This window comes from Oncorhynchus tshawytscha, linkage group LG30 (genome assembly GCF_018296145.1).
Source record: "Oncorhynchus tshawytscha isolate Ot180627B linkage group LG30, Otsh_v2.0, whole genome shotgun sequence".
NCBI classification, from domain to species: Eukaryota; Metazoa; Chordata; class Actinopteri; order Salmoniformes; family Salmonidae; genus Oncorhynchus; species Oncorhynchus tshawytscha.
The window spans coordinates 31,488,595-31,511,736 of record NC_056458.1 but is presented as its reverse complement, the minus strand read 5'-3'; the positions used below and the strand labels follow the sequence as shown (position 1 = coordinate 31,511,736).

The 23,142-nt window shown below is 42.2% G+C and overlaps 1 protein-coding gene across 2 annotated transcripts in view; it reads right to left on the bottom strand.

The window, feature by feature from the left end:
* The window catches only part of LOC112228427 (galactosylgalactosylxylosylprotein 3-beta-glucuronosyltransferase 1), a 55,427-nt gene that overhangs the window by 15,356 nt on the left and 16,929 nt on the right, over window positions 1-23,142 (bottom strand). For both annotated transcript variants that reach the window (XM_024393740.1, XM_024393741.1), the window contains exon 2: window positions 8,127-8,364. The gene's annotated coding sequence lies outside the window, so the exon portion shown is untranslated. The remainder of the gene's footprint in view (window positions 1-8,126; window positions 8,365-23,142) is intronic.

The window sequence follows — 23,142 nt, the reverse complement described above, 5'->3', positions numbered from 1 at the left end:
TGCTGCTCCAGTTTCAACTTCCACCTGACTGTTCTGCCTTATTATTATTCGACCATGCTGGTCATTTATGAACATTTGAACATCTTGGCCATGTTCTGTTATAATCTCCACCCGGCACAGCCAGAAGAGGACTGGCCACCCCACATAGCCTGGTTCCTCTCTAGGTTTCTTCCTAGGTTTTGGCCTTTCTAGGGAGTTTTTCCTAGCCACCGTGCTTCTACACCTGCATTGCTTGCTGTTTGGGGTTTTAGGCTGGGTTTCTGTACAGCACTTTGAGATATCAGCTGATGTACGAAGGGCTATATAAATAAATTTGATTTGATTTGATTTGAAGCTGGAACACTACATATAAAGAATAGCTCCTACTGCTAATGATCTGAGAAAGCATAAATTGGTTGTATTCCTAGGTTTTTGGATGACATCTGATGTTTAAATTGTTATTGTGCAGGTTCAAAGCATTAGTACTTCCCTCTCTGTGCAGATGATCTAGTTTCAATTGACTACTTATACTATTGGCAGCTGGTGGAAGGATAAATGGGGAGGACAGTAAACCCTAAATCTGAAAATGAGAAATTATACAGAGCTGTAAGCATAGAAATGCCAGGTGTTTCTTAGATCATGATTCATGATGTGAAATCTGCGGGGAGATCTCATTTTAGCAAACTTTACAGTACTGTCCGCTTCAGGTATTACTCTCTGACTTTAATCTAGTAGTATAATCGGGTTTGTTTCAAATTAAAGGGATATATTATGTAAGAAAACAACAGTAATTTGTAATATAGGTGAACTATCCCTTTAAATCCACAAGTATGTTTGACTTAAAATCATTTCCGTGGGTTTAAGGAAATTATTCTGTCTCATTCTGTCCAGAGCTACTCACGTGCAAACCAACTGACTGACTGTTTTGGTTGAAAGGATGACAAACACAAATGCTGATCTCGTGCTGAGCACGATTAACACATTTCACAACTAAACACATTTAAATATATCAACATAAAAGGAAACAGAGAGATAGTGTATTGGGCTCAGAGACTGTCTATCCGGCTAGGTAGGATATATGTATTCCATAAATCAAATACTCCTCTTTAAGTTACCACCTATCTCCAACCAAAACAGGAGGATTAAATAAGGCACAAAAAATAGCCACCCACCCTCTTTTCATTCTCCTCACCTTCGCTGTGTGAACAAGACAGATAGACTTGTTAGTCACAGCTCTTTAGATGTAATTAATCCTTGATTAAAGAGGATAAACCTCAGTCTGGGAGATCAAAGGGACACAGTATCTAATTTTCGAGCTAGGCGAGTCGTGTTGGGGGTCTCTTTGTTAATTAGGTATAATTAATATCCGGAGGGCAATTGACATTACAGAGCATCCTGGAAATCAACTTGGAAAACTTGGAAAAAATTACATGAAAAATAGAAACTTCTGTCTGAGACACAAACATTACTTTAAATCAAACCTTATGAAAGCTCTGAGCCCTAATGCAACATCATTATAGCCTACATTACCCATTAGGACAGTATCAGCACAATGTCATATTATGGCCAACCTGTGGAAAGAGAATTGGCCTGCAATCCTAACACCAAACCACCATGTTCAACTGGTTGATTGTATGATAACAGTTATGTTAATGTAAACCCAGCCAACATGACCCCATTGACCCCATGTGGGTATTCAGTGGGCAAGGTTAGCCCACAACAATCCCACATCAGCCCATCATGTGCTAGCGAACAAAAACACAGGCTAGACCATACCAAGCCCCCACCAGCCCAACATGACCACACCAAGCACACACCAGCCCAACACGACCACACCAGGCCCACACCAACCCAACCACACCAAACCCATACCAGCTAAACACAACCACACCAAACCCACACTAGCCCAACACAACCACACCAAGCCCACACCAGCCCAACACGACCACACCAGCCCCAGCCCCACACCAACCCAACACGACCATACCAAGCCCACACCAGCCCAACACGACCACACCAAGCCCACACCAACCCAACAGGACCACTCCAAGCTCAACACGTGCTAGCCCACACCAAGTCCACGCCAGACCAACACGTGCTAGCCCACACCAGCCCAACACGAGCTAGCCTAAAACAGCCCAACACAGACTAGCCCACACCAATCCAACACAGGCCAGCCCATACCAAGCCCAGCACGGACTAGCCCACATCAAGCCCAGCACGGGCTAGCCCACATCAAGCCCAGCACGGGCTAGCCCACACCAAGCCCAGCATGGGCTAGCCCACACCAAGCCCAGCACGAGTTAGCCCACACCAAGCCTAGCACAGGCTAGTCCACACCAAGCCTAGCACGGGCTAGCCCACACCAAGCCTAGCACAGGCTAGCCCACACCAAGCCTAGCACGGGCTAGCCCACACCAAGCCTAGCACGGGCTAGCCCACACCAAGCCTAGCTAGAGGCTGGGGCTCATTAGAAAGGGAACACATCCAGCATTGCTCCAACATGGCACTACATGGCAAGCCTAAAGCTGACACACTGTGCATTATAATATTGTACTCAGTTTGATGTGGTTTTAGAGCAACCATGACTAATATCTATATTCATTGTTAAAGGGAAATTCCACCCTTTTTCAACATTAAATTCAATATCTTCAGCACCACCCCAATATCAAATTGTGAAAATGGCAGGTTGCTATGTTTTGTTGTCAAAAAAATAGAAAGCAAAGAGTTTCCGATGACATAATCCGGTGACACTGATGATATCATCTGGTGTGCATCATGTGATATTAAACAACTATGAGCAGGTGAAGATTAGTAAAATGTGTTGCTATTTGTCATTAGCCTCATTTCTAAGATCCGTGTATGTTTTGTGGTTGGTAAATATAAATAGGTAGAGTTAAAAACAGACTATGAACATAAAATAAGATGTTACTGTTTTAAGCAGTTATTTGATGATAGTAATATTAAGTCTAGTTTTTTGTACTAGGAGGATTGAATCATTATAATTTCCACAAATTTACAAGGGAGGCCAATTTTTCACTTCGTACCTGGTCCAGCTTCCACTGTACAATTAGTAACAACATGTACACTCATCTTGTAAATGAGGACCATGTTGTTACGGTTTTCTAGGTGTGAAGGATAGTCGGACAAAAATGCAGCGTGTAGATTGCGATCCATGTTTAATGAACAACGTGAAACACGAATAAACACAAAACACTACAAAGAACGTAACGAAAACCGAAACAGCCTATACTTGTGTAAATAAACAAAGCGATAGGAACAACGACACTAAGGACAATCACCCACGACAAACTCAAAGAATATGGCTGCCTAAATATGGTTCCCAATCAGAGACAACGATAAACACCTGCCTCTGATTGAGAACCACTCCAGACAGCCATAGACCTTGCTAGATAACCCCACTAGCTACAAATCCCAATACCACCACCAAAACCCCAAGACAAAACACACCACAATACAAAAACCCCATGCCACACCCTGGCCTGACCCAATACATGAAGAAAAACACAAAATACTTAGACCAGGGCGTGACACCTGTTCTGTAACTTCACATCTGCTACATCTAGAAAAGCTGCCTGTCTGCCTGACCACAGAAGAGGTGCAGGGCGATTCTCAAGTACTTACTTTTGTTTACAGACTCCATTTTGCGTGGTAAGCAAAGCACATACCATGGATGTCATTATGTGATTGGACTGAGTCAAGACAAAACCATGACCTTGTTCTTCCTCACTAAACAGTGATGAAAAGAGGAACAACAACAACAATGGTGTTTTCTCTTGTGTCAGTATTTTAAGACGTGAATGGACTGTAAAGTGTATCATACTGGAATAATATAGCCACAGGTCATAATAGGGGTATTATTCAAATCTGCAAACACACTTGTATTAAAAATCTTGAGCTTAAAAAGCCAGACAAGCAAAGCCAACCCAGTGTAGATATATTAAATGTTTATATTCATGATGTGAACTCAACTTGTTTTGCATGCAAAGCTTTTCTGAGTGACAGAATAATATCAAAGCACATCAAAAATACAACCCCCCCCACTGAGGACATTGTGATGGAGTGAGAAAACCGCCCAACACACAACACTTACAGTATCTGATTTATCTGACAACAAACCAACTTACTTTTTTCATTGTTACTCCCTCGTTACACTTACTGTATTGATGTTTGTAAATGCTCACTACCTCTTATGTGCTTTACTAGTGACGCCAATTAACAGTTACATCTTTTTCAGCTTTGTGATGCCTAGATATAGTAGATGTGCAAACTGAATCTAACTGATAGGTACTGTAGATATAACAGTCAGGCCACTTTTTCAAATGCTTGGCAGCTCTGGAGTTTGTCCTCTGAATGCCATAGATTTGGGGGACTGACAGCAAGTCTCACTGCATGCTCCATGGTGACAGAGACATCACGAGTGCCTCGAGTGCGTGCGTGTCCACACACACACACTCACACTCACACTCAGTGAAGGAGCTGGACAAGGACCAAACCATAAACCACACTGGAAGAAGCAGGGATCCTTACTAATGGAAACCACTGGGGTTGGCCTTGTTACATGTGAGAATGGCCCGGTAACTGTAAGCAGGCCACCCATAAACTCTGGTTGGACCATGCGGGGTGTTCAGTCGGCAAAACATTTGCAGGTCTTTTAATAATCAAATGCGGACACTTATCAAGGCAGCCATATTGCCTCTGCTGTGAGCTGCTTGTTGCAATACTATACCGGCTCTCAGCCACGAAGTCAATGGGATGGCTGTAAAGTCAAATTGCCATCGACAATGGTTGTGGTTAAAGTAGGACACCTGGCAGTAGGACAATAGGACACGGGGCAAAAAATGCTCATTCATTAAATATGAATAAACCTTTACCATATCATTAATGGAGACATTCCCCACAACCTTGAGTTCATGTATATTACCGGTATACAATATGGGTGGATTGCACAGGAGACTGCTGAGGGGAGAACGGCTCATAATAATGGGCGGAACGGAGCAAATGGAATGGAATAAAACACCTGGAAACTGTGTTTGATTTATTTGATACCATTCACTTATTCCGCTCCAGTCAATACCACAAGCCTGTTCTCCCCATTTAAGATGCCACCAACCTCCTGTGGTGGATCGCAGATTGAGGAACCAAAAGGGTCATTTTGCTGATGAATGTATCCTGATCATGAATGCATTCATGTTGTGCAGCTCAATCTCATCAACTTGAAGTCTAGACAACAATATTATTATATGTAAAAAAAAATCTAGAAGCCAAGATAGGACCTCAACCATTTTTTAAAGCTTCAAATTGAAATAGAGCCAATCCATCAAGTCAAGACGAAGTACAGATGTACTCTCTTAATTTGATCACAGGCAGCATAAAATGCACAATTTTGTCTATTCAAGGTTTAACAGGAGGGAAAGGGGGCTCATTTAGCACTTAAAAAGATTGAAAGCTCCTTGTCATCTATTTAATGAACAGCACCAGTTCACCCAAACTATATATACACTTAAAGTCGGAAGTTTACATAGACCTTAGCCAAATACATTTCAACTCAGTTTTTCACAATTCCTGACTTTTAATCAGAGTAAAAATTCCCTGTTTTAGGTCAGTTAGGATCACCACTTTATTTTAAGAATGTAAAATGTCAGAATAATAGTAGAGAGAATTATTTATTTCAGCTTTTATTTCTTTCATCATGTTCCCAGTGGGTCAGAAGTTTACATACACTCAATTAGTATTTGGTAGCGTTGCCTTTAAATTGTTGAACTTGGGTCAAACATTTTGGGTAGCCTTCCACAAGCTTCCCACAATAAGTTGGGTGAATTTTGGCCCAATCCTCCTGACAGAGCTGGTGTAACTGAGCCAGGTTTGTAGGCCTCCTTGCTCACACATGCCTTTTCAGTTCTGCCCACAAATTTTCTATAGGATTTAGGTCAGGACTTTGTGATGGCCACTCCAATACCTTGACTTTGTTGTCCTTAAGGCATTTTGCCACAACTTTGGAAGTATGCTTGGGGTCATTGTTCATTTGAAAGACCCAATTGCGACCAAGCATTAACTTCCTGACTGATGTCTTGAGATGTTGCTTCAATATATCCACATAATTTTACTTCCTCATGATGCAATCTATTTTGTGAAGTGCACCAGTCCCTCCTGCAGCAGAGCACCCCCACAACATAATACTGCCACCCCCGTGCTTCACGGTTGGGATGGTGTTCTTCAACTTGCAAGCTTCCCCTTTTTCCTCCAAACATAACGATGGCCATTATGGCCAAACAGCTCTATTTTTGTTTCATCAGACCAGAGGACATTTCTCCAAAAAGTACAATCTTTGTCCCCATGTGCAGTTGCAAACCGTAGTCTGTCTTTTTTATGGAGGTTTTGGATCAGTGGCTTCTTCCTTGCTGAGCGGTCTTTCAGGTTATTTGGATATAGATAATTTTGTACCCTTTTCCTCCAGCATCTTCACAAGATCCTTTGCTGTTGTTCTGAGATTGATTTGCACTTTTCGCACCAAAGTATGTTCATCTCTAGGAGACAGAACACATCTCCTTCCTGAGTGGTATGATGGCTATGTGGTCCCATGGTGTTTAAACTTGCGTACTATTGTTTGTACAGATGAATGTGGTACATTCAGGCGTTTGGAAATTGATCCCAAGGATGAACCAGACTTGTGGAGGTCTACATTTTTTTTCTGAGGTCTTCGCTGATTTCTTTTGATTTTTCCATGATGTCAAGCAAAGGTAGGCCTTGAAATACATCCACAGGTACACCTCCAATGGACTCAAAATATGTACATTCTTCTAAAGCCATGACATCATTTTCTGGAATTTTCCAAGCTGTTTAAAGGCACAATCAACATAGTGTATGTAAACCTCTGACCCACTGCAATTGTGATACAGTGAATTATAAGTGAAATAATCTGTCTGTAAACAATTGTTGGGAACTTTACGTGTATCATGGACAAAGTAGATGTCCTAACCGACTTGCAAAATTATAGGTTGTTAACAAGACATTTGTGGAGTGGTTGAAAAACTAGTTTTAATGACTCCACCCTAAGTGCATGTAAACTTTCGACTTCTGATATCAAAACACTCAGACAGGGGTCTTTTTGTGTTAAATCCCAGTCTCAGTGGGGAAATCCACAATGTTGTCGGCATTAACGACCGTCACAAGGTGGGAGTAGGACAGGAAAGATGCTTTAGGTTAAGGTTATAAATATGTCAGCATGGAATACAGTGGATTGTTGTCCATTTTTAATGTTAAAGAGAAAGTAGACTAATGTATTGGTTTTAATATGTGAAGTGCAGATATTTTTTGCATGCATACAGCATGACACAGCATCATGGAGTGTTATCAGTGCCAATTACAAAATACAATAATTACTGTGATTGTTTTCAATTAAAATTGTCAAAAAGAAACAAAAATAGATGCTTAGCAAAGAGCAACTTCTCAAGCAAGAATTTTGATAGGACTGTTTGGGAATGGTCTGAGTGGGGAGGGGAAACTGAAAACTTCTGTTATTAGACAAAAGATTTGGAACTCTCTTTCTTATTGGTACATTAACTAATTTACTGCATGGTGATGTCACCGTGGAAGGCCAAAACTCCATCCCACAAAAACAGGCTCAATTTCAGGCAGTCTTTTCAAACAGCTCTTACACTAAACGGGCATCACAATTTCACAGTATCATTTCAACCTCATAGTATGGAAATATATATAAATATATATATATATATATATATATATATATACACAGGAAAATCACATTTTTGACTGCACTGGTCAGTAGGAACCAATCTTTGTGTTCCCATGAGTGGTCTGCATGGGCATCCAAGCAGTTACAGAATCATCATTATAAATACTACCTATTTGTGCCACAGACCTACATGACATGTAGTTCTCAGGTCAATCCAATTGGATCAGTCTCTGAACCTGGACAGCAGGTTAAACATGATTGACTTATTGAGATCATAGAAATAGAATCTCTAGAACATACATCCCCATGTGTGTCAACACTCTATGATGGTGGTCATTATTTTCCTGTGGTTGAGATTGGGACTGATTCCAAAATAAGAGGGAAATCAAATGCCACAGCAACTCAAACATGAATGACTCGTCATACTCACAAGGACATTGGATCTGCTGCTCTTCTCAGGGAGGCAAATCCTGTAGTGTCTGGTGATGGTGCTATAGTGTGTCAGACGGGACCCATTAAGTCAGCTTCCTCCTCTCTCTCCAGTAAACTAGACAAAGTGATTTGCCCCACTGAGAAGCTATGAGTCTGAGCAGGCTGATCCGGGCTGTGCGTTCGGGCGGGAGTATTCGATCCACCGGCAGCAGGGTACTCTTCCTCAATGCCAGCCCCTGTGGAGACAGAAGAGGTCATCCCTCTGGAAGAATGCTGCTTCTCATTCCTAAAACAAAGGCTGTGATTGTTGAAAGCTGACGGAAGGAGAAGGGGGGCATGGTGGGACAATGGAATAAATCACGTAAAAAATGTCACAGCCCTCTGAACGGAATTTTAGGGATGAGGCATTGAAAAACAAAGCGGGTGATGCATAACATTCAGGTCTTTCATCTGCAGTACAAGCAGCAGTCACATGGGTAGTCAGACAGACAGTTGTGTCATTTCTTTTCATTCGCTTTAATTTCCTGACTAGCGTTATGAAAGGGCCACATTCTGAGCAGAATTCCTAAAGCCCCCAAACTGCCACATATTTGACATGGTCAAAATAATCCTCTAATCGAAGGAATTTCACAGATGGTAAAAAAGAAAACCGACTATACGAGAGGCAGTACAGTGAGACATTTCTAAATTGGATCAAGATTGGATTGAAGAACATGCTGATAGTGGTAATTTAGCTGGAAATTAGCTAAATACTTTTGGCATGGGGATTAGAATACTGTTGTTTCTCTGAGGAGTGCACGCAGCAGGTGTTTTGGATGAGGAGGAACTGTCTGTGAACTCCCTGCCCTGTGACAGACTAGACCAGTCGAGATCAAAGATACTGTATTAAAATGGCAATGTGAAATAAAAGAGTACTCAGAATGAGTGAATTAGTCATTTTAAGATAAATTGTTCATCAGTGAAGTAATATAAGATTATATTGAATGATGTGTCAAATTCTGTATATGCTTTGGACTCGATAACCTCTTCAGCAAAGAAAACATTTGTCAGATTTCTTCAGAATTTGTCACAAAAAAACCCACAACAACAACAACTGATGACATGTTTGAAATCTCACAACCCATTTATTCTTTAGTACCAGACTGGTGAGACAGACAGCATCAACTTCTTGAAAAGGCATGCACCCCGTCTCAGTCTCCTTTTTTGAAGAAGATATTTGTTAGGGTATTTTACTTTAAGGGCCATGACAGAAGACGATGGAAGGCAGCTCACAAAATAAGATTACAGGATGACAGAGAGAAGGGTATCTTTGAAAAACTCCAAAATCTGATTCTGGCAGTTGGCTCCTGTTGAATGACAAGTCTGTCTTATTTCCTAACAAATGTTATAATTTCATTTTATTCCAAAAAAGGCTTTGTTAACCTCATTGTGCGAGAAAGTCTTCTCTTGAATGATGCTTTATATTCAAACCAGTGTTGGGGAGTAATTTCCTAAGTGTAATTCAACTAGCAATTTAACTCTATTTTGCAGTAGCTTGGTGGTAGTTTAACTAAATTTAAATCTTTGTAGTGTTTTGCAGTAGTTCATAACTTGTTTGCCATGTAGTGTAGTACATATTTGGCAAATTTGACATGGTAAAAATATTTTTCTCTCTCCCTGACCACTGGACTAACTTGATGCACTCACTCTCTGACTGTTATACAGATCTCACTGCACTGTTATCATCTGACTCCAGAGATGTGTTCTTGCAGTCATGTTTCTTACCTTTGTATTATGACAATCAGTTGAACAAACTATATTTCTCTTAAGGGTTTCTTAACTGTAGCTCAACTTCTTCCAGTGTGAAGTACTTTGTAGCTTGATAAACTATATTTTCAAAGTAGTTTTCCCAAAACTGATTTAAAACACACATGAATCACTAGAATTTGTTTGTTTTTCTCATCCAATTGCCTTGGGTCAATGCACTCAAGTCTTCTAATTAAAGCAGTTGGATGCTCTTAAAACAAGCTCTGTTCATAGTAAAGGGCCAGTTTCAGGGAGAGATAACAAACCCATCACTACACTGCCGATACCACCCATTCTTCGCTCTTAGTTGGAAAAGACTTAAAAGTGTGTTTCTGCATTCCTGTTTCAGTGAAACTCCTAATTTTGATCGTAGCAAATAGAATGTTTTGACAACAATTGCTTTCTCCAATATTGCCAAGTTAGAAGGAACAAAAATGTTGCACAACTGGCAAAAAAGTGGGGATGTGGTAGCATTGGCTTCTACCACCTCTGTCCACTCTGCCATTCTCCCATTGCTTGTTCATTACAGCTCTTCCTTCACCCAACAGTCTGTATCCCTGGTATTATTCCTCCCATTGTAAAGGGATATAGCCAAGGTCAGCTGGTCTTGTGCCCGCTCTGTGGTCCCAGTTGCAATAAAACATCTGCAATTTATCTAGGAGGAGCAGCATCTACACATGCTCAAACTACTTTCCTATTAGAGCACTAGCGTGCTGCACTGAATGTAATGCTTTAGGTCTGGGTGTTTGAGTACTCTATCATGCTACACGATACCAGAAATACATTCCATAGAAATGACTCATATCTTCTATTCTTTTGTAGTTTGAGACAATTTAAACAATTGTTCAGGATATAAAATGAGTCATTGTTTTCTGACTGTTTTTTTAGAGCCACTGAGTATGTGAAACCTACTCTTGAGGTGAGACCAAGTGGAAAAAAAGCTTAGGTACAGAGAACAAAATATTCTATATATGTGGCATTTCTCAAGATAGAATATCCTAAACACAATTTACAGTATGATTTAAGAGAACTGGAAAATCAACTGCTACACATAAAATTGTATTTGGAGCCATATTGGAATTCCAACATTTCCAAAGTTTATCTTCTTCCATCTGTCTCAGCCCAATAATACAAATAATACAGTATCTCTTCCTCTGATAAATATCTCTCCATGCTCTATTTGATTATTCAGGTAGGATATGAGAATACAACCATAAATGAACCATGATCAATGTTTGCCTTCTGTCAAGGTTTCTGAATGAGGCAACACATTGGTAGCTGAGTACTGTAGTGATATATAAATAATAGTAATCATCTTCATTACTTGGATTAACTGAAAGGTATCGTATATATATATACACACAGTGGGGAGAACAAGTATTTGATACACTGCCGATTTTGCAGGTTTTCCGACTTACAAAATATGTAGAGATCTGTAATTTGTATCATAGGTACACTTCAACTGTGAGAGACAGAATCTAAAACAAAAATCCAGAAAATCACGTTGTATGATTTTTAAGTAAATCCCCATGCATGCATTTTATTGCATGACATAATTATTTGATCACCTACCAACCAGTAAGAAATCCGGCTCTCACATACATGTTAGTTTTTCTTTAAGAAGCCCTCCTGTTCTCCACTCATTACCTGTATTAACTGCACCTTTTTGAACTCGTTACCTGTATAAAAGACACCTGTCCACACAGTCAATCAAACAGACTCCAACCTCTCCACAATGGCCAAGACCAGAGAATTGTGTAAGGACATCATAGATAAAATTGTAGACCTGCACAAGGCTGGGATGGGCTACAGGACAATAGGCAAGCAGCTTGGTGAGAAGGCAACAACTGTTGGCGCAATTATTAAAAAATGGAAGAAGTTCAAGAAGACGGTCAATCACCCTCGGTCTGGGGCTCCATGCAAGATCTCACCTCGTGGGGCATCAATGATCATGAGGAAGGTGAGGGATCAGCCAAGAACTACACGGCAGGACCTGGTCAATGAACTGAAGAGAGCTGGGACCACAGTCTCAAAGAAAACCATTAGTAACACACTACGCAGTCATGGATTAAAATCCTGCAGCGCACGCAAGGTCCCCCTGCTCAAGCCAGCGCATGTCCAGGCCCGTCTGAAGTTTGCCAATGACCATCTGGATGATCCAGAGGAGGAATGGGAGAAGGTCATGTGGTCTGATGAGACAAAAATAGAGCTTTTTGGTCTGAACTCCACTCGCTGTGTTTGGAGGAAGAAGAAGGATGAGTACGACCCCAAGACACCATCCCAACCGTGAAGCATCGAGGTGGAAACATCATTCTTTGGGGATGCTTTTCTGCAAAGGGGACAGGACGACTGCACCGTATTGAGGGGAGGATGGATGGGGCCATGTATCGCGAGATCTTGGCCAACAACCTCCTTCCCTCAGTAAGAGCATTGAAGATGGGTCGTGGCTGGGTCTTCCAGCATGACCACGACCCGAAACATACAGCCAGGGCAACTAAGGAGTAAGAAGCATCTCAAGGTCCTGGAGTGGCCTAGCCAGTCTCCAGACCAGAACCCAATAGAACATCTTTGGAGGGAGCTGAAAGTCTGTATTGCCCAGCGACAGCCCCGAAACCTGAAGGATCTGGAGAAGGTCTGTATGGAGGAGTGGGCCAAAATCCCTGCTGCAGTGTATGCAAACCTGGTCAAGAATTACAGGAAACGTATGATCTCTGTAATTGCAAACAAAGGTTTCTGTACCAAATATTAAGTTCTGCTTTTCTGATGTATCAAATAGTTATGTCATGCAACAAAATGCTAATTAATTACTTAAAGATCATACAATGTGATTTTCAGGATTTTTGTTTTAGATTCCGTTTCTCACAGTTGAAGTGTACCTATGATAAAAATTACAGACCTCTACATGCTTTGTAAGTGGGGAAACCTGCAAAATCAAATCAAATCAAAATCAAATCAAATCAAATTTTATTTGTCACATACACATGGTTAGCAGATGTTAATGCGAGTGTAGCGAAATGCTTGTGCTTCTAGTTCCGACAATGCAGTAATAACGAACAAGTAATCTAACTAACAATTCCAAAAAAATAACTACTGTCTTATACACAGTGTAAGGGGATAAAGAATATGTACATAAGGATATATGAATGAGTGATGGTACAGAGCAGCATAGGCAAGATACAGTAGATGATATCGAGTACAGTATATACATATGAGATGAGTATGTAAACCAAGTGGCATAGTTAAAGTGGCTAGTGATACATGTATTACATAAGGATGCAGTCGATGATATAGAGTACAGTATCTACGTATGCATATGAGATGAATAATGTAGGGTAAGTAACATTATATAAGGTAGCATTGTTTAAAGTGGCTAGTGATATATTTACATCATTCCCATCAATTCCCATTATTAAAGTGGCTGGAGTAGAGTCAGTGTCATTGACAGTGTGTTGGCAGTAGCCACTCAATGTTAGTGGTGGCTGTTTAACAGTCTGATGGCCTTGAGATAGAAGCTGTTTTTCAGTCTCTCGGTCCCAGCTTTGATGCACCTGTACTGACCTCGCCTTCTGGATGACAGCGGGGTGAACAGGCAGTGGCTCGGGTGGTTGATGTCCTTGATGATCTTTATGGCCTTCCTGTAGCATCGGGGTGTAGGTGTCCTGGAGGGCAGGTAGTTTGCCCCCGGTGATGCGTTGTGCAGACCTCACTACCCTCTGGAGAGCCTTACGGTTGAGGGTGGTGCAGTTGCCATACCAGGCGGTGATACAGCCCGCCAGGATGCTCTCGATTGTGCATCTGTAGAAGTTTGTGAGTGCTTTTGGTGACAAGCCGAATTTCTTCAGCCCCCTGAGGTTGAAGAGGCGCTGCTGCGCCTTCCTCACGATGCTGTCTGTGTGAGTGGACCAATTCAGTTTGTCTGTGATGTGTACGCCGAGGAACTTAAAACGTACTACCCTCTCCACTACTGTCCCACTACTGTTGCCTGAAGTCCACAATCATCTTCTTTGTTTTGTTGACGTTGAGTGTGAGGTTATTTTCCTGACACCACACTCCGAGGGCCCTCACCTCCTCCCTGTAGGCCGTCTCGTCGTTGTTGGTAATCAAGCCTACTACTGTAGTGTCGTCCGCAAACTTGATGATTGAGTTGGAGGCGTGCATGGCCACACAGTCGTGGGTGAACAGGGAGTACAGGAGAGGGCTCAGAACACACCCTTGTGGGGCCCCAGTGTTGAGGATCCATGGGGTGGAGATGTTGTTACCTACCCTCACCACCTGGGGACAGCCCGTCAGGAAGTCCAGTACCCAGTTGCACAGGGTACAGTTGCACAGACCCAGGGTCTCGAGCTTGATAACGAGTTTGGAGGGTACTATGGTGTTAAATGCTGAGCTGTAGTCAAATCAAATCAAATCAAATTTATTTATATAGCCCTTCGTACATCAGCTGATATCTCAAAGTGCTGTACAGAAACCCAGCCTAAAACCCCAAACAGCAAGCAATGCAGGTGTAGAAGCACGGTGGCTAGGAAAAACTCCCTAGAAAGGCCAAAACCTAGGAAGAAACCTAGAGCGGAACCAGGCTACGTGGGGTGGCCAGTCCTCTTCTGGCTGTGCTGGGTGGAGATTATAACAGAAAATGGCCAAGATGTTCAAATGTTCATAAATGACCAGCATGGTCAAAAAAGAATAATCACAGGCAGAACAGTTGAAACTGGAGTAGCAGCACGGCCAGATGGACTAGGGACAGCAAGGAGTCATCATGTCAGGTAGTCCTGAGGCATGGTCCTAGGGCTCAGGTCCTCCGAGAGAGAGAAAGAAAGAGAGAATGAGAGAGAGCATAATTAAATTCACACAGGACACCAGATAGGACAGGAGAAGTACTCCAGATATAACAAACTGACCCTAGCCCCCCGACACATAAACTACTGCAGCATAAATACTGGATGCTGAGACAGGAGGGGTCAGGAGACACTGTGGCCCCATCCAATGACACCCCCGGACAGGGCCAAACAGGAAGGATATAACCCCACCCACTTTGCCAAAGCACAGCCCCCACACCACTAGAGGGATATCTTCAACCACCAAATTACCATCCTGAGACAAGGCCGAGTATAGCCCACAAAGATCTCCGCCACGGCACAACCCAAGGGGGGTGCCAACCCAGACAGGATGATCACATCAGTGACTCAACCCACTCAAGTGATGCACCCCTCCTAGGGATATGAAAGAGCCCTAGTAAGCCAGTGACTCAGCCCCTGTAATAGGGTTAGAGGCAGAGAATCCCAGTGGAAAGAGGGGAACCGGCCAGGCAGAGACAGCAAGGGTGGTTCGTTGCTCCAGAGCCTTTCCGTTCACCTTCACACTCCTGGGCCAGACTACACTCAATCATATGACCCACCAAAGAGACAAGTCTTCAGTTAAAGGTTTAAAGGTTGGGATCGAGTTTGCGTCTCTCACATGTGCAGGCGGACCATTCCATAAAAATGGAGCTCTATAGGAGAAAGCCCTGCCTCCAGCTGTTTGCTTAGAAATTCTAGGGACAATTAGGAGGCCTGCGTCTTGTGACCGTAGCGTACGTGTAGGTATGTACGGCAGGACCAAATCAGAGAGCTAGGTAGGAGCAAGCCCATGTAATGCTTTGTAGGTTAGCAGTAAAACCTTGAAATCAGCCCTTGCCTTGACAGGAAGCCAGTGTAGGGAGGCTAGCACTGGAGTAATATGAGCCAATTTTTTGGTTCTAGTCAGGATTCTAGCAGCCGTATTTAGCACTAACTGAAGTTTATTTAGTGCTTTATCCGGGTAGCCGGAAAGTAGAGCATTGCAGTAGTCTAACCTAGAAGTGACAAAAGCATGGATTAATTTTTCTGCATAATTTTTGGACAGAAATGTTCTGATTTTTGCAATGTTAGGTAGATGTAAAAAAGCTGTCCTTGAAACAGTCTTGATATGTTCTTCAAAAGAGAGATCAGGGTCCAGAGTAAAGCCGAGGTCCTTCACAGTTTTATTTGAGACGACTGTACAACCATTAAGATTAATTGTCAGATTCAACAGAAGATCTCTTTGTTTCTTGAGACCTAGAACAAGCATCTCTGTTTTGTCCTAGTTTAAAAGTAGAAAGTTTGCAGCCATCCACTTTCTTATGTCTGAAACACATGCTTCTAGCGAGGGCAATTTTGGGGCTTCACCATGTTTCATTGAAATGTACAGCTGTGTGTCATCCGCATAGCAGTGAAAGTTAACATTATGTTTTCGAATGACATCCCCAAGAGGTAAAATATATAGTGAAAACAATAGTGGTCCCAAAACGGAACCTTGAGGAACACCGAAATTTACAGTTGATTTGTTAGAGGACAAACCATTCACAGAGACAAACTGATATCTTTCCGACAGATAAGATCTAAACCAGGCCAGAACTTGTCCGTGTAGACCAATTTGGGTTTCCAATCTCTCCAAAAGAATGTGGTGATTGATGGTATCAAAAGCAGCACTAAGGTCTAGGAGCACGAGGACAGATGCAGAGCCTCGGTCTGATGCCATTAAAAGGTAATTTACCACCTTCACAAGTGCAGTCTCAGTGCTATGATGGGGTCCAAAACCAGACTGAAGCATTTCGTATACATTGTTTGTCTTCAACAGCCAGCTGGTCTGCGCATGCTCTCAGGACGCCGCTGGGGATGCCGTCTGGTCCTGCATCCTTGCGAGGGTTAACACGTTTAAATGTTTTACTCACATCAGGTGCAGTGAAGGAGAGTCCGCAGGTTTTGGTTGCGGGCCGTGTCAGTGGCACTGTATTGTCCTCACAGCGGGCAAAAAAGTTATTTAGTCTGTCTGGGAGCAAGACATCCTGGTCCGCGACGGGGCTGGTTTTCTTTTTGTAATCCGTGATTGACTGTAGACCCTGCCACATACCTCTTTGTGTCTGAGCCGTTGAATTGCGACTCTGCTTTGACTCTATACTGGTGCTTAGCTTGTTTGATTGCCTTGTGGAGGGAATAGCTACACTGTTCTTTTTCGGTCACCTTGCCCTGGTTAAAAACAGTGGTTCGCGCTTTCAGTTTCAACCATCAATCCACGGTTTCTGGTTTGGGAATGTTTTAATCGTTGCTATGGGTACGTCATCGTCAATGCACTTTCTAATGAACTCGCTCACCGAATCAGCGTATTCGTCAATGTTGTTGTTGGATGTAATACGGAACATATCCCAATCCACGTGAACGAAGCAGTCTTGAAGCGTGGAATCAGATTGGCCGGAACAGCGTTGAACAGACCTGAGCGCGGGAGCTTCTTGTTTTAGCTTCTGTCTGTAGGCAGGGAGCAACAAAGTCGTTTTCAGCTTTTCCGAAAGGAGGGCGGGGGAGGGCCTTATATGCGTCGCGGAAGTTAGAATAACAATGATCCAGGGTTTTACCAGCCCTGGTTGCGCAATCGATATGCTGATACAATTTAGGGAGTCTTGTTTTCAGATTAGCCTTGTTAAAATCCTCAGCTACAATGAATGCAGCCTCAGGATATGTGGTTTCCAGTTTGCATAGAGTCAAATAAAGTTTGTTCAGGGCCATCAATGTGTCTGCTTGGGGGGGGAATATATACGGCTGTGATTATGATCGAAGAGAATTCCCTTGGTAGGTAATGCGGTCGACATTTGATTGTGAGGAATTCTAAGTCAGGTGAACAGAAGGACTTGTGTTCCTGTATGTTGTTATGATCACACCACGTCTCGTTAATCATAAGGCATACCCCCCTGCCCCTCTTCTTACCAGAAAGAGGCTTGTTTCTATCGGTGCGATGCGTGAAGAAACCAGCTGGCTGCACCGACTCCGTTAGCATCTCTCGAGTGAGCCATGTTTCCGTGAAGCAAAGAACGTTACAGTCTCTGATGTCTCTCTGGAATGCTACCCTTGCTCGGATTTCATCAACCTTGTTGTCAAGAGACCGGACATTGGCTAGTAGTATGCTAGGGAGTGGTGCGCGATGTGCCCGTCTCCGGAGCCTGACCAGAAGACCGCCTCGTTTGCCTCTTTTACGACGTTGTTGTTTTGGGTCGCCGGCTGTCATCCAATCCATTGTCCTGGGTGGAAGGCAGAACACAGGATCCGCTTCGGGAAAGTCATATTCCTGGTCGTAATGATGGTGAGTTGCTCTTATATTTAGTAGTTCCTCCCGACTGTATGTAATACAACCTAAGATTACCTGGGGTACCAATGTAAGAAATAATATGTAAAAAAACATAACATGTAAAAAAACAAACATGTAAACAAAATGCTGCATAGTTTCCTAGGAGACGCGAAGCGAGGCAGCCATCTCTGTTGGCGCCGGAAGTAGAATGATACCCCTCTAGTGGTGTGGGGGCTGTGCTTTGGCAAAGTGGGTGGGGTTATATCCTTCCTGTTTGGCCCTGTCCGGGGGTATCATCGGATGGGGCCACAGTGTCTCCTGACCCCTCCTGTCTCAACCTCCAGTATTTATGCTGCAGTAGTTTATGTGTTGGGGGGCTAGGGTCAGTCTGTTATATCTGGAGTATTTCTCCTGTCTTATCCGGTGTCCTGTGTGAATTTAAGTATGCTCTCTCTAATTCTGTTTTTTTCTCTCTCTCGGGGGATCTGAGCACTAGGACCATGCCTCAGGAATACCTGGCATGATGACTCCTTGTTGTCCCCAGTCCACCTGGCCGTGCTGCTTCTCCAGTTTCAACTCTTCTGCCCGCGGCTATGGAACCCTGACCTGTTCACTGTGATTACTATTATTTGACCATGCTGGTCAATTATGAACATTTGAATATCTTGGACATGTTCTGTTATAATCTCCACCCGGCACAGCCAGAAGAGGACTGGCCACCCCTCATGCCTGGTTCCTCTCTAGGTTTCTTCCTAGGTTTTGGCCATTCTTGTGAGTTTTTACTAGCCACCGTGCTTCTACACCTGCATTGCTTGCTGTTTGGGGTTTTAGGCTGGGGTTCTGTACAGCACTTTGATATATCAGCTGATGTAAGAAGGGCTAAATAAATACATTTGATTTAGACTGGTGGAACTCTGTCCTTTGGTCTGATGAGTCCAAATTCGAGATTTTGTGCTCCAACTGCAGTGTATTTGTGAGACGCAGAGTAGGTGGACAGATGATCTCCGAATGTGTGGTTCCCACCGTGAAGCATGGAGGAGGAAGTTTGATAGTATGGGGGAGTTTTGCTGGTGACACTGTCTAATTTATTTAGAATTCAAGGCACAGCATTCTCAGCAATACGCTTAGTGGGACTATCATTTGTGTTTCAAAAGTACAATGACCCAACATACCTATTTCACCAAGAAATAGGTTGATGGATTGCTGCATCAGATGACCTGGCCTCCACAATCACCCAAACTCAATTGAGATGGCTTCGGATGAGTAGGACCGCAGAGTGAAGGAAAAGTAGCCAACAAGTGCTCAGGTTAGGTCGTAACTCCTTCAAGACTTTTGGAAAAGCATTCCAGGTGAAGCTGGTTGAGAGAATGCCAAGCGTGTGCAAAGCTGTCATCAAGGCAAAGGCTGACTATTTTAAAGAATCTCAAATATAAAATATGTTATGATTTGTTTAACACTTTTTTGGTTACTACATGATTCCATATATGTTATTTCAACATGTTGATGTCTTCACTATTATTCTACAATGTAGAAAATAGTAAAAATAAAGAAAAACCCTTTAATGAGTAGATGTGTCCAATCTTGACTTGTCCAAACTTGACTTGTACAATATATATATATATATATATATATATATATATATATCGTATATATATATATATATATATCGTACATATACAGTGCCTTCAGAAAGTATTCATACCCCTTAACTTATTCCACATTTAGTTGTTACAGACTGAATTCAAAAGGGATCAAATGTATATTTTTTCTACACACACTATAGGGCAGGGTAGCCTAGTGGTTAGAGTGTTGGACAAGTAACTGGAAAGTTGCAAGTTCAAAACCCCGAGCTGACAAGGTACATATCTGTTGTTTTGCCCCTGAACAGGCAGTTAACCCACTGTTCCTAGGCTGTCATTGAAAATAAGAATTTGTTCTTAACTGACTTGGCTGGTAAAATTAAAAAATAGCAAAGTGAAAACATGTTTTCAGACTTTTTTTGAAAATGAAATACAGAAATATCTCATTTACATAAATATTCACACCCCTGAGTCAATACATGTTAGAATCACCTTTGGCAGCTGAGAGTCTTTCTGGGTAAGGCTCTAAGAGCTTTACACACCTGGATTGTACAATATTTGCCCATCATTTTTCAAGCTCAGTCAAATTGGTTGTTGATTATTGCTAGACAACCATTTTCAAATATTGCCATAGACTTATTTTCAAGCAGATTTAAGTCGAAAATGTAACTTTGCCACTCAGGAACAGTCACTGTCTTCTTGGTAAGCAACTCCAGTGTAGATTTGGCATTGTGTTTCAGGTTATTGTCCTGCTGAAAGGTGAATTAATCTCCCAGTGTCTGGTGGAAAGCAGACTGATCCAGGTATTCCTTTAGGAATTTGCCTGCTTAGCTCCATTCCATTTCTTTTTTATCCTGAAAAACTACCCTGTCCTTAATGATTACAATCATACCCATAACATGATGCAGCCACCACAATACTTGAAAATACGGACAGTGGTACTCAGTAATGTGTTGTATTTGATATTCTCTCCCAAAAAACACATTGTATTCAGGACAAAAAGTCAATTGCTTTACCACATTTTTTTGTGGTATTACTTTTGTGCTTTGTTGCAAACAGGATGCATGCTTTGGAATATATTTTCTTTGCAGGTTTCCTTCCTTTCACTCTGTCAATTAAGTTAGGATTGTGGAGTAACTACAATGTTGTTGATCCATCCTAATTTTTCTCCTATCACAGCCATTAAACTCTGTAACTGCCCTCATGGTGAATTCCCTTAACTGTTTCCTTCCTCTCTGGCAACTGAGTTAGGAAGGACACCTGCATCTTTGTAGTGACTGGATGTATTGCATCCAAAGTGTAATTAATAACTTCACCATGCTCAAAAGGATATTCAATGTCTGCTTTTTAAAATATTTTTACCCATCTACCCATAGGTGCCCTTCTTTGCAAGGCTTTGGATAACCTCCCTGGTCTTCGTGGTTGAGTCTGTGTTTGAAATTCACTGCTGAACTCAGGGACCTTGCAGATACATTCCCGTTCAAAAGTTTGGGGTAATTTCCTTGTTTTTGAAAGAAAGGCACATTTTTTGTCTATGAAAATGTGCATAGGCGAGCAGAGGCCCATTATCAGCAACCATCACTCCTGTGTTCCAATGGCACGTTGTGTTAGCTAATCCAAGTCAATCATTTTAAAAGGCTAATTGATCACTGGAAAACCTTTTTGCAATTATGTTAATGAAGCTGCCACTTGAGAACTTGTGAGGAATCTGTTTCTCAAACCAGACACTCTAAATTACTTGTCCTCTTGCTCAGTTGTGCACCGGGGCCTCCCACTCCTCTTTCTATTCTGGTTAGGGCCAGTTTGCGCTGTTCTGTGAAGGGAAAAGTACACCGCGTTGTATGAGATCTTCAGTTTCCTGGCAATTTCTCGCATGGAATAGCTTTAATTTCTCAGAACAAGAATAGACTGATGAATTTCAGAAGAAAGCTCTTTGTTTCTGGCCATTTTGAGCCTGTAATCGAACCCACAAATGCTAATGCTTCAGATACTCTAAAGATACTAGTCTAAAGAAGGCCAGTTTTATTGCTTCTTTAATTAGCACAACAGTTTTCAGCTGTGCTATCATGAACGCTAAAGGGTTTTCTAATGATCAATTAGCCCTTTAAAATGATTAACTTGGATTAGCTAACACTGCATGCCATTGGAACACAGGAGTGATGGTTGCTGATTATGGGCCTCTGTACGCCTATGTAGATATTCATTTTTTTTTAAATCAGCCGTTTCCAGCTATAATAGTAATTTACAAAATAAACAATGTCTACACTGTATTTCTGACCAATTTCATGTTATTTTAAAAATACCCCAAAAATGGCTTTTCTTTCAAAAACAAGGACATTTCTAAGTGACCCAAAACGGTAGTATGTGGGGTACAGATGAGGTCATCATTCAAAAATCATGTTAAAGTTGAGCTGACAAAAGTTATGTATTTACAGTGCCTTGAAACAGTATTTGCGCACTTTCTGATTTTCTCTGTTTTTTGCATATTATTCTATATTTTTTTACCCTCTTTTCCTTCCCTACTTCATGATTAAGATCTCGTCTCATCTCTGCAACTCCCCAACGGGCTTGGGAGAGGCAAAGGTCAAGTCATGCGTCGTCTGAAACATGACACACCAAGCCACGCTTCTTAACACCTGTTGGCTTAACCCAGAAGTCAGCTGCACCAATGTGTCGGAGAAAACACTGTTCAACTGACGACCAAAGTCAGCCTGCAGCCCGCTACAATGAATCACTAGAGTGCGATGAGCCAAGTAAAGCCCCTCCGGCTAAACCCTCCCCCAACCCAGACAACGCTGGGCCAATTGTGCGCCACCCTATGGGACTCTCGGTCATGGCCGGGTGTGACACATCGAACCACAGGCTGTAGTGACACCGCAACAATGCGATGCAGTGCCTTAGACCGCTGCGCCACTCAGGAAACCACTTTTTGCAAATTTTGCAAATTGAATGTTATCAGATCTTCAACCAAAACCTAATATTAGATAACGGGAACCTGAGTTTACAAATATAAATGTGTGAAAAAGTAATTGCCCCCTTATAATCAATAACTGGTTGTGCTGGTTGTTGCAACCAAATGCTTCATGTAGTTGTTGATCAGTTTCTCACATCGCTGTGGAGGAATTTTGGCTCACTCTTGCATTCATAACTGCTATAACTCAGTGACATTTGTGGGTTTTCAAGCATGAACTGCTCTTTTCAAGTCCTGCCACAATATTTCAATTGGGATTAGGTCTGGACTTTCCAAAATGTCAAATGTGTTGCTTTTTAACACATTTTGGATGACCCGTCTGTTATTCAGCTTCAGCTCACAGACGGATGGCCTGACATTCTCCTGTAGAATTCTCTGATACAGGGAAGAATTCATGGTTCCTTCTATTAAACCAAGTGGTCCAGGTCCTGAAGCAGTATAGCATCCCAAAACCATCACACGACCACCACCATGCTTCACCGTTGGAATGAGGTTGTCACGTTCTGACCTTAGTTCCTTTGTTTATTCTTTGTTTTAGTATGGTCAGGGCATGAGTTGGGGTGGGC